The sequence below is a fragment of the Tigriopus californicus genome, chromosome 2 (genome assembly GCF_007210705.1).
Source record: "Tigriopus californicus strain San Diego chromosome 2, Tcal_SD_v2.1, whole genome shotgun sequence".
Taxonomy (NCBI): Eukaryota; Metazoa; Arthropoda; class Copepoda; order Harpacticoida; family Harpacticidae; genus Tigriopus; species Tigriopus californicus.
Genome location: NC_081441.1, coordinates 9,586,841 through 9,599,416, shown reverse-complemented (window position 1 = coordinate 9,599,416; position 12,576 = coordinate 9,586,841). Strand labels below are relative to the sequence as shown.

The window sequence follows — 12,576 nt, the reverse complement described above, 5'->3', positions numbered from 1 at the left end:
AAGCCAGATGCATGGTGGGGAATATGTGTTAGTACACATTTTCTACGGACATATCATCTCAAGTTTCTAAGCAAACAATCTGACAGGAGAGAAGAAATCTGTGGAGTAAACATGCTCAAAGGAAGAAAAGAAATGAGCACCTTGTGTGTGTACATCAATTTGAAAACACATGAGTTGGTTTTCAAGGTGAAGGGTACATCACACATCATACACAAAAACCCATTGCAGAACGTAGAAGAAGGGGAAAATGAAGAAGAATCCCCCTTTGATCCTTTCAAGTCGGCAAAGCAATTTGCTGTTGTTTTACCCCATAAAAACCACCTTCAAAGATACGGCGATAGCTCCAAATGCATATATTCCCTAGCCTGTGCATCTGGTCGCCATTTAGCCAGGGTCAATCGCCAAACCTTGAGCTGGAATTTTGAATCAATAACACCACCTTTGGAGTGGCATATTTGATTGGATGCCTCAGAACGCCTTTCATTATTCCCCTTTTTGCCGCCAGGCGGCGCACGGGAAATGAGCGTATCCGTGGTCTTTCTTGTCTTGACTTAACATGACGGAGAAGGTGGCTTAAAGGAAAAAAAATGAATTCGCCCAAAGATTAGCGACTCACAGACAGACAGACGGAAAAGGTCAAATGATGCCTTTTTCCCTTCTCATCCACAGAGGAAGCCTGAGAATGGCCAATAATGTTTCAAAACACGCCGTCCGTCTGCCATTACCGTATTACCCAGCAAGATTTATGCCTCGTACCTGACTTGAGCATTGTTGACGGATGGCTTTTGTGCTGGCGACGATGATCCCACATGAGCCAACGCCAATCGCGTGGCTCAATGGGCATGCATATTTTTGGCAATATCTTGACGACCATACTTGGATTTGCCTTTGATATCAAGAGACCTGCCCAAAAAGTGAGGAAGTCCAAATTCGCTGTCCCACGTGCGTAATTCATAAATTTAGGGTTGAGGCTCGGTGCCGAATCTGGGCACCCTTTTTTCCTTCGCTGCGTTCGAAACAAAAGTGGGTTCGTTTCCAAATTGAAACACTCCCAGATTAAGATCTCTCCAGGGGAAATGAATGGCACACAAATTTTGCGAACTGACTCTCATTTCCGCCTTAAATGGAAGACTTTGTCGAGCTCTGATTCTCCTCTCCCAAATTGCTTGGAAAGAAATCAGCTTCCCTTGTTTTGCAAAGGTGCCAAAAACGGGCTCATTTTGGCATCCAATACAATGCAGCCAAGGGTCTCTAGATCTCGCCTCGATCTCCTTGGTCTTTCATGACTAAAACATCTTTGTTTTTAATTAAACGCTGAACACTCTAGAGATCTTTCAAGTGTACACAGTTCATGATGAAATTGTGCAATTTTCGTTCGAAACTCCAATCTCTTGTGTGTACCATTAAGTATGTACAGTAAACACACACACACACACACAACGTACTTGATAAATCTCAAAATCCTGCACCAAATCTCATCTCAACCTCGTATGTGCCGCGTATGTATATTCGATCCCCCTCTCATTTCCCGGGAAGTTTCACTTCTTGGACATGGAAATGGCTCATTTATTCAGTCAATCATTCACTTTTAGCTCAAGATTGAGCCATTGATTACCAACCTTCATCCTCTTTCTCTCCAAGGGATTTCGGAATGAACTCCATTCACTCACTTCACTAGAGTCCTTCTTCAAACTTAATGTGGGAGGATTAAATTCTGATTCGCCTCATTCAAAATTCTGACAGGGTCGAAAAAAACCAAATCAACTTCAATCATGTGGCTCCAAGCCGTCAATTCTCATATCCTGCATCGTGCCTTGAGTGCAATTATTTACTCCTTCTATCAGCTCCAGTAAGCAGCTCTTTCAAAGGATTTAACTGGAATAGAAGTGGTGTTTTCTCCATATAAGACCAAAACATGAAATTTTGATCGAATGAAGCACCATATTTGGAGTATTTGGGAGACCCAAGAACTTGCAAGAATAGCATATTTTGACGTTAGGTGAATGGGTTTGGCGTTGAGTGCTTAATGATAACTGTTGGTTGTGTCGGGTTCGTCAATCTTGGGAGTGTAGTGAAGGAGCATCGCCGAACTTGGAGGCGATGCAACTAAACTACTCCCATTTTGGTTTTGGGATAACAAACGCTCATCAAATCTGCAACTTGAAAGATCACCCCCATTATGGTTTGATTCACAGAGTGATAGTCATAGAAGTCCCACTTACCATTCAGACCCCTTTAAGAACTGTAACATTATTTCAATGCTCTTGACTGTGACCATGCCAAGGATATCGATCCATATGATAATAAACAGAATGCATCTATTCCAAAGCAATTCTCACCATATGTTTTAGCATCACAAAAGTGTTAACTAAGGCCAAGTGCCTTCCAAATCAGCTTAAAAGACACAAAAAGCAAATGCGTTGTAGATTCACAGTTGTTGAAGGTATATCAAAACAAATTCCATATTACGCACAACATATAAAAGTGAAAATAACTTGCCTGTAAATCAAACCAAGATGGCATATTTGCACTCAACTCAAAAATATGCCTTACATTTTGCTCTCATAGGAGCTATTAGGCAATTAAATAACATGCCTTACATTTTGCTCTCATAGGAGCTATTAGGCAATTAAATAACATTATTATCTTCATGTTTAAAGTGTGAGCCATGAATTTGTATAAAGTTCTGCCCTTTACAGCATTTTTTGACAACCTCGTATCACATGAATTGCAATCAGTTTGCTCACGAGGTTGCGATACTCAAATTTCTATTCTTCCACGTCTTATAGAATTAATGTTTCGCTGATGGCAGCGAAGCATTACGTTCTTGAATTTTATTGGTTTAGAATATCCAGGCGTCAAAAAGTGCGGCACGTTCAAATTAAATCAAAAGACTCTATGAACCAAATTTGACAGGAAGAGGCAATCAAAATAAAATTGAGCATCGATGCGTTAACAATTTATTAAGTCTTGATGTGTGACAATGGAGGACAGGGTTATAAATTGAGAGTGCATAGAGAGTTGTAGCATGATTTGACAGCAATTTCATCTCAATTTTGATACAGGTATATTCTTCAACTTTATTCAAATAAAACAATATTGTAAACGGCTCTTCAAAAACCCTGATCTAGCCTTTAAGCCATATTCCATATTTTCGATACATTGATACACTTAGACAACGAGATTCCCAGATGAACAAGGTAATGAAAACTGGTTTTTTTAGCTCCTGAATATATTGAATATATCGGTCTTTATCAAAATCAACACAAAATCTCAATTTAGGGGAGCGAATCATTGATAGGAAATGTGAATTTAAAATTGCCCTTCATCTATGTTAGTACAACAAGTACCTTTAAATCGAACTTGCTGCTAGTTCTAGCGTCTCTATGACTTCAATTGCATTCCTGATCTAAGTGCTCAGAGTAACAAATGCGCCGCCGCACTTGAGACTTTCCTCTCTCTGACCAAATTTGCCATCCGCAAGGTATCTTCAATCTATGGCATTGGTCATCATGCCATCCGCCCTAATGGCGTCTAATTCCGTCTCCGATCTTCATTGAAAGAGTTCATGTTATTCACGTTTCAAGGCTGTCGCCTGCATACGAGAATCAATCGAAGGATTGAGTTTGGCCACAGCCCTTTATGTTTTGAAGGGGTGGGTGGGGTTTTAAAACCGTTCTCGAGATAAATTAAAGCCATCCCGAAATGTTCGAGCTAGCACAGCTTGAGCTTGAACCGCCAAAAATTTGTAGCCAGTCACGTTAGCGTGGGAGGATTGCTGGACAATTAGAACCTTTTTGAAAGGGCAAGAAGAACCGCCAGAGAGCGCTGAAAAGAGAGGGGAAAAAACATTGACCAAATATACCAGTTGATTAATGTGACCCCTTCTTGGGTTACATAACCCACTTAAGGAGTTCCTGACCTTGTTTGAGGTTCGCGAACTTGATGGATGGCATGAGCCAATCCAATTATGCATTTGGCTGAACTCGATCTTCTGCGATTTGTCACCTTGCCATGGATAGATGAATGAATATAGATGGGAAACAGTACAAGGGCCTGTGCCAAGAAGTTTAATGAAGATCGCATCGATTACTGGTTCACGCTACACCAGAGGGTTCAAGGTCATGTTCGGATGGGATATTCACTATGGTGGGATTCCTATTTTCAAAGAGAGATGTATCATTCTAATATCCAGTCATTACACGAGATGGGATGTAATCAGTTTCAATGCAATGTCGTCTCCTCCCTTTTTGGTAATTATTTGCTTTTCGTTCTCAATGTCTAAAGGCCAAAGGTTAGGCTAAAATCGAAATTCGAAACCATTATTCGACGCTATTTCGTTGAGGTGTTTCATTTGTATTCGAGGATTGGAGAAACAGACAAGAGCATGTCATGAATGGCAGCTGCTGATATTCCCGTCTCAATTTGAAAAGGGAGTCCCGAAATTGACCAAAAAAAGAACGAAAATATGGTTTTTTTTGTTGCGCAAGGCCTTCAAGCCTTTATATTGTTTAGGTTTTTTTTGCTGTGATTGAAAAATTAACTGAAAAAAAAACGAAAGAATTGTGTTGCATTTTCCACGTTTCCTCACTCTGTGCTATTGAAAGTATGAACATCTGATTCCACAAATGTTCGAAATGGTTGCACACTTTAAGGATAAAGATTGCATCAGTGCGGGGAGCGCGGTTTCAGTAGAAATGAAGCCATTAGCATTTTTGATCATTTGTGGTCGCAAAAATCTGTCTCTTAGAAATCAGTGTTTAAAATAATTAACTTTAACCGCAGAAAAATGATTAGCTTGGTTAGAAATCTTGAAAGATGAATTGGTCTCGTCAAGGTCTGATTGAAAACCAATAGTAGGATGCTGAGTTCTGTTGATTTTTGTTCCTCAACAATGGGGAAAAAATTAATCGCGATGCGGCGAATTGGTACAATTAGTTCAGCTTTTATTCGCAAGGTGGCGTTACGTTCCGACACCGTAGTTTTCTTGTCAAAGGAAAGGCTTGCAACGCCATCTAGCATGAAATGCTGAAGCTCAAACTTTTAAGAGGAGCGCTCACGAGTAGAACTTTTCACTCTCTTTTCAACAACGCTCTATCGTGGAAATCTTAAATGATTAATCTTGTGCAGGTTCTTGTAGGATAAAGTTATTAATCCTCATCTGAACATGAATGCGTGCCTTGTTCTTGCACAATTCAAGACCTACAAACATCATGTCCTACTTTGCATGTGGCGAATGGCTCCGCAGTAATTCTAAGTTATGAGTCCCAGAACGAATTCCCAAGCTAAGAGGAGATCCTTGTCTGCAAAGAGACCTGGAGTCCGTCAGGCTACTTAATTTGGAGCGGAACATATTTCTAAATAATGGGCTCCCCCACTGAGCTCGTGTCCTTTGTTTTCAACAGTTTCCTGAGCAAAGCGCAAAAGACGGATTTACAACAAATTTCCAAGTTCGTCTATTCCTAGTGAGAAGTTGAACAACGCATTGTTTTTAAAGGTCTGCTCCCATTGTGCAGTCTTTTCCATGAAAGGATCTTCAGACAAGTGCATTCACAATAGCTGACTTAGTGTATTGGCGTTACATAAAGATGGCCGCGGTCATTCGTTAGCTCGGACTGGCTACTTGACTTTATTGGAGGGGAGATGAAGAGACAGTTTACGTGACATTCGGACGGCTCATTCGGGTTATCTTTTAAAAAACATCTCTTGTTCCTACTGTTTTATGACATTGAAACCCCATGCTACCCATGCTCAGAGCTTCGAAGGGAGCCCCGTATTAAAAATAAGCCGGGCTTTTCAGGGATGCTATTTTGGTCGTTCGTTTCCCTACATTGGAACATACAAATTTTTTTTTAATTCGAAGGAAAATTCGTCTACCTGTTCTCCGTACCTCCATAACAAAACAATGACATTTCTAGATTATAGTATCAAAGGACTTTTTACACATTATTATCTCTCAATGAGAACAACTAGAATCTTTATAGTATTTTGACTTTAGCCTTTTTATCGGGAGAATGAAATGCTCAATAGTTTGGAGATCATTAGCACATATTTGCAAATCAACAAAAGTCGTTCCCGAACGATTCAACCTCAGACTTATAATCACATTTCTACACTGATAAGACAAAAAAGGTTAAAGAAGAAACAAATTTCAATTTTCATGGTGTTAGTTGGGGGAATCACATTATTTCTTGACTTGTCTACATCCTTGGTCCATGGCGTCGTGTCAGTTGTTGGTTTTGATTGAAGTTTTGAACTACTTCTCCATCTCATTACCTGTATGAAGTCTTAAGTTAAGACAATCTCTTTTCAAAGGCACCTTTAAATTAGCTTAAAATATTTAATAAAAAATCTGTTGATGGGTTAACTAGTTGACCTCTCATTGTAATTGTCATTGGCAACGCTGGGTTTACCAGTAGCTAGATAGCGGCACCTTTTTACTTTATTGGAAATCATTTGCCATAAATCTCGTTCATTTTCCGGCTTGAAGTTATCTCTTTGCGGGTCTCAAACAGTGCACTACCTTAGTGCAGAATGTTTCAGACACGTGACTCATGCCCATATTGAACCAGTTGGGTTCAAGTTTCGATTGAAGAGCCTCACGCAATTGGGTCAAGAACCCTGGATTACTGGCATCCTTCGAGATGTGTGAAATTGAATTTGCCCATCTGATATCAAAATATGTTTATTCATGAGCGTTGACAAACCTCGAGATTTTCTCCTCGGGCATGATTTGCAAGTCTATACAAATATCTGCCTTCCACCTTTCTTATCTACTGTACATGCATACCACTAGCTTACATACACATGGCATACACTACGTAAAGTACAGGGCTTGCTTGGCTTTGAACCCGAAAATGGTTTTGGCTCGTGAAGGCCTTCTAAGCCATATGTCACCAAGTGTGCTAGCTCATAGCTGCTAGCTGGGTGCTTGTTCGAATGGTTGATGGTTGAAAGGGCCTAGGCATGGCTGTCAGAGTTTTTTCTTCTCAAGTCTCAAATGATGCGTATGAATTGAAAAAAGAAACAATGGATCCGGGAAAACAAGGAAGCCTGATGGTAATCTCACTCCTGCCGAGTTCTCTCGTCCTCGCTTTGCATAAGGCGCATGTGTCTATGTGTATACAGGCCATGATAACTGAGCTTCGTTTTAACGAGATGGATGCTTGAGGAGCTCCATATGCTCGAACAATTTCAAGTTAGAACAACGAAGCTTATTCTACTCAAACTGCATCCCGTCACCCTGAAGGCAACAAGTATGTTTCAGGTATAAATGTTTCCTACCGTCAATTGACGGGTGTTAAGAGTGAGTGGTATTTCCCGAATCATAGCAGGTAATGGCACTTTTATGGGAGTCTATTTCATCCCAGGTTAATTATCCTGTGTGGGATGGAACTGCCCCAGATTTGAGGGAGGGCTCTTTTCTGTTGTATTTTCATCTGGTTTATTCGTTGTCCAACTTGGCCTCCGTTTAGCTTGGGCTGGGTTTTTGGAGCCTCCAGCCATGCCACTAATGCCGATTAATTTATAAGCGAGGTAATTAACATCCTACGCTTCAGCCTAAGTGAATTCAAAGAGGACTCGTGGTAAGTGTTAAAGTACAGCCCAAGTGGTGCCCTCTAGTTGAGAATTGCCCGATGATGAGTTACTAAAAAAGAGGCGCTCAAAAGGGACTTGGCGTTGGATGAGCTAATTTCCACCTCCTAAACCATTGGTATCTCTTCTCTCGCCTTCAATGGACTTCTTTTGTTGCCATCTTTGAGATCAAGTATTGTGTAGGTATTTGACAAGTAAGTGGCTTCTGGCCTGATAAGAGCTCGAGGGCCTTCGCGTCAATTTGACTAAGTAATTCGCACCTTTTATGGGCTAACTCCAAGATTGCTTACTCTAGGGAATTTGCGGCTGTAAACTGCTCTCGGAGCTTGGAGGTCTACCAAGCACCTCGGTTCATAAAATGGTTGCTTTTGTGTTTGATATTGACCTACTAAATCCTGGGAGGAATGGTTAGCCAGATGATTGATGTGACTTTCGGGCTAGTTTCGATGAGACTTGTCGTCGAGATTGTTTTCGATGAATTTTTGATTAACATATCAATGGTGGACCGAGACATTGTGAGATTGGCCTGCTCCATCTTCTTTGATATAAAAATGACCATCTATTAAGACCCAGCTATTCTCTTCCATTTTAGGTAAGCACAAGCTCCTAAACCGAGATTCTTCGTGATAAACACATCTCCACTAAGGCTCCCTCTGGTCTACATAAAGATAGCTACTCACATACAGTGGCAATTGAGCCGTGCTCGTAAATTCCTCGGAGAAACTCCTCTATCCCCAAATCAAGCCACTTTATAACAATAATATCGAAGCTTAGGAGCTCCACAAGCACCACAAGCGGATGAGAAGAGGCACTTTCCACGATGTTTCAGGATCAGATATGAGAAATTTAGGTGAAGGGATGATCACGTCGGCTTCTGTGGTGGTTGTTCCTTGGTTGAGCTCAGAGAGGGAGCGCTGCAAATTGCAGATGAAGATAGATATCTGATGAGGAATGAGCGACCTGAAACCCGTGTACGGTCAATTCTCATTACAGCTCGAAGATCAGACAGACTCGGGAAACTTTGAGATCCCTTCTCATGCGACCAATTCGCCAAACGAATCTTGCTAGAAAAAAAACCAATGGGTGCATGCAAAGCCTAGGTTTCATGAACTGTTGAAAGTTCGTGTCGGATCTTTCGATTTCAACTCACGAAACCGTGCCAATTTTTTAAAAAGATAAATTGATGGGTCTAGGGTCAGAGGGTTGAGCCTCGCCCGTCTAACAAAGCCAGTCATCCGATCGTCCAATGCTTTGCCAATCGGCAGTGTCATATTCCATATCAGATTGGTTCTCCGTCTGTGGGTGTGGTTACCTTATACAAGTTTTCTCGTGGAGAAAGGTTGAGAGGAGAATCGAACCCGGGGCCTCTCTCTTGCTAGGAAGTTGCTCGAATATACATGCTACGTTTCCTTGTTTGTTAATTTGTGATAATAACAAGTTTTTATCTCACTTTCAACCATTGGTTTATAGAAAGATGACGATATATCGTAGAGTGGCCTTTAACTAACCTTGACAATTTAGGCATGCCTTAATTTTGCATGGTTAAAGCTAAAGTTGTTGGAGTGACCGAGCGCTATCGATGTGTTGGGTTTTGGAATGAATTATGTATGCCAAAAGCCGTTTGGCGATTCATTCGAAATGGGGATTTAGAAATTCATCAGACCAAGGATCTTCGTTGTTGAGGCTGTTTTTGTTGTTGTTGTGGTGCCCGTATGTGTTCAACTCATATCATTCGATGAACTAGCAGGTTTCAAACTTGTTCCAACACTTCCATGTGGAAAATCTTGGAGTGGCCTTTCTCATTTCCCTGCTGAGTCGATAATTAAACGATTACTATCGCAATGCAAGAAGTTTTTTGGGTGTGCACCTCGCCTTTCCGAATGAACAGGGTTGCCCAATTGGTTTCATTCTTCCCCACACTTATCTCATTGTCATTACAAAGGAATGAGATTCATATATTTTTGCATCTTAATCTATCTTCGGCTTGTATTCCTCGATATGCATTTTGACTTCCATTCTTTACCAATTTCAAGGAAAATGTAGCATTGTTCACTTTGCATTGTTATGTCTTTTATCAAAACAGTAGGAAAAAATCCAGGTCCATGTGCATAGTATGTTTCCATTCTTCGTTCCACTTTTCCCATTGCTTTGAGATCCGTAATCATGGCACACTTACTGTATGGTAGAAACCTTGAGCAAGGGAAATGTGAAAGCATTGGCGATGAAAGCTGGCAACCCTGGTGGTAGAAGAGATTGACATAAGAGATATCGAAGGAACTAATCACGCCACAACCACGTCTGGGAATGAGGAGGTATGATTTTTCGGGATGCTTCTTCAGAGGTTTGGTTTATCATTGCATGACAAGAGGAGATTCTGGTTTGCCCCGTGGAGGAGACCCATCTTTGGGTGCCAGCCCAATAAATCGTGTTCAAACACAATTTGGTCGATATCCAATTCCCAAACCAAGTTTCCCCATACAACGTACGAGGTACAGATCTCTCTTGAAAATGTGTGTGGATAGTGTTTCGAATTCTCTCTTTTGACAGTCTTACTGATAGGACTGACTGATTAAATCTGGATTCAAGGCACATTCAAAGACCTCTATCTTTCGAGGTTCGTCCGGACTAAAGATATATTCTTTTTTCGGTCGAACTTTTCTTCACCCTCTGAATGATTTGGCTCTTTTTGTCGGTCAGACCTTTGCCACCGCAAGAAAGCAATTTTCATCTTGCTCTAAAGCTAAGGGTCAAAGCAAAATATGCCGGACTCTAACTAAGATTTCTTGATATATTTCTTTACACAATGTGAATCTTTTTTTTTTTATACACATTGATAATCGTCAATCAACGTCGTAACGGTATATATTTTCCTTATCGTGCTCGTCCCAATAGAGCCTAAAATAGCCACAATTCTCTTTCTTTTATAACCTCTACCCTCTGCAGCTCTTTGATTAAGCTTAAAACGGCTCTCTTGATTGCAGAACTATTTGAGGAATGTGCAAAATGCACAAGGCTTCGAGATTCGGAGCTATTCCTCGCCCTTTTTATGCACAATTCTCTTCAATTTGAGAGTTTAAGCTCAAGCGAGCCCCAATTTACTTCGTCTCCCCCTTCACAAAAACTTTAAAAAATCCCGCGATCCCAGTCTTCACTCATTTCAAAATTCGGTGTATGCGTACGTACGTACGAATTTCAAGCCCTGATGAGTGCAACAAGTACGGAGTAAATGTCCAAAAGCAGATTGGGTTGAATTTGGTCTCGAGCCGTCACTTTTGGCCATGACATGCATGCAGAATAGCAAGACAGACTCGGCTCTCCATTGGTTGCTGGATTTTTGGGTGGAATTCGTAAGTGGATGAGGGCAAACAAAGACTCGTGCATGTGTGTGCTAACCCTGGAAATTACAAATTACACGTCTGGCCATGGAAGCCAGTCAGTGTGCTGCCTAAAGAGCCCCGAATCATATCAAAGCGTCTTCCATTACATTACCCTCTGCGGGATGGCTGGTTCGTGACAGACGTATTTTTAGCCAGAAACAACTCGGAACCCGCTTCATGATGATCTGGTTCAGGGAACTCAAGTACATGTTTTAGATCTCATTTTCGTTTTGAAGAAGCATCTGCCTCGACGAGATGAGCTTCTTTTCACCCATCCCCATTGTCGTTGGTTCGTTCGTTCGTTCATTCTTGACTTGACGTCTTTCAGTGGAGTCAGTAGTCAAACGTCAAGCCACTGAAGTCAGTGAGTTACTAGAAAAACACCAAGATGACTTACATGAGGGAGTAGAGCGAGAGACCTCTCTGGTTGAAGTTGGAGCAGACATTGCTCTTGATGAAGCGAGCAATTCGTCTCCGTGTCCCATCATCGTGAGGATCCTAAAGTCAGTGAGTGAGCCACATACGATTGATTGTTAGAGCTCTTACAGTAAAGTGAGCCGAGTCATTAGGTAAAAGGAAGAAGTTGGAGATTTGTGCGGGTCAGCTAGAATGGTTTGTGCTTTTCATTGGAACATTGTCAGTGGAGAGCCTCTAAATAATAAGAGGTGTGGACTCTTTCATTGTAGAGCTTTGGTTTCTGGAGCTTCCAGCCTGTTTTCGTCAGTCAGTCAAGGTTTTGTTGATTAGACATTTCATGAATGAGTAATCATTGGTTAATGAAGTGCCGAAAGAGGTCGAATTAGATCCACTCAATCTTGTCAAACTTCTGCTCATCGGTTGAACAAAAGCCACAACTTCATTCACTTTGGGGACAGTTGCTTTATTCACGGAACTGTCATCATTTCTCCCGAGGGTCCTCCAAATCCAGGTTAAGAGCCTTGAAATATGGGCATAAATCATCACCAAAGATGTTGGTTTCCCAATGAGAAGTCGTGACCAAGTTCGATGTGGTCAGTGTGCTCGGTCTATTCTTGAGTTGTGAGAGTGTCACGGTATTCAGTCCGCTCCAAAGACTTCTTGGGTTTCATTTCGCAATCCCAATAATCAAATTTCACACTTAAATGGAATCAATTGAATTCAGAGAGCGCAAAAGGAGTCGACGAAATGAAAATGAAGCCAAGAGCGTGGATATTGTGGAGGGTTGGGATGTTGGGATGAAGGTGCTGGGTTACGTACTGTACATCCGTCCTTCACTCGACGAGTCCAGAGATTTCTCCACCGCATTATTCAACGAGGAGAGTGACTCCACAACTCACGAAATGCAGATTGGTTTGAGAGTGGTGAGGAGAGCTGCTCCACTTTGAGATGCATGTTTGCAATTTCGAGAAGATACGAGACGATTCCCTGATATCTGTGCTATCAGGAGGAGCCCAGGTACTCTCGTACGGTACGTACGTAGTAGATAGGCCCCCTTCCTTGGTCGCATATATTTGCATTTCTTCATGAGGCTCTCATTGATTCCCGTACCCATGTACATATTCAACGAGGAAGGAAATGTGTGGCCAAAAGCAGATTTATGGAAACGATGATTGTTGCGGGAGAT

General features: G+C 41.5%; 1 protein-coding gene across 6 annotated transcripts in view; it reads left to right on the top strand.

The window, feature by feature from the left end:
• LOC131877111 (protein prickle-like) overlaps positions 1-12,576 on the top strand; it is a 92,510-nt gene that overhangs the window by 46,085 nt on the left and 33,849 nt on the right. The window contains exon 1 of one of the 6 annotated variants that reach the window (XM_059222695.1): positions 7,258-7,334. The exons of the other annotated variants lie outside the window; for them this stretch is intronic. The gene's annotated coding sequence lies outside the window, so the exon portion shown is untranslated. Of the gene's footprint in view, positions 1-7,257; positions 7,335-12,576 lie in introns of those variants that run through there. 6 annotated transcript variants of the gene reach the window in all.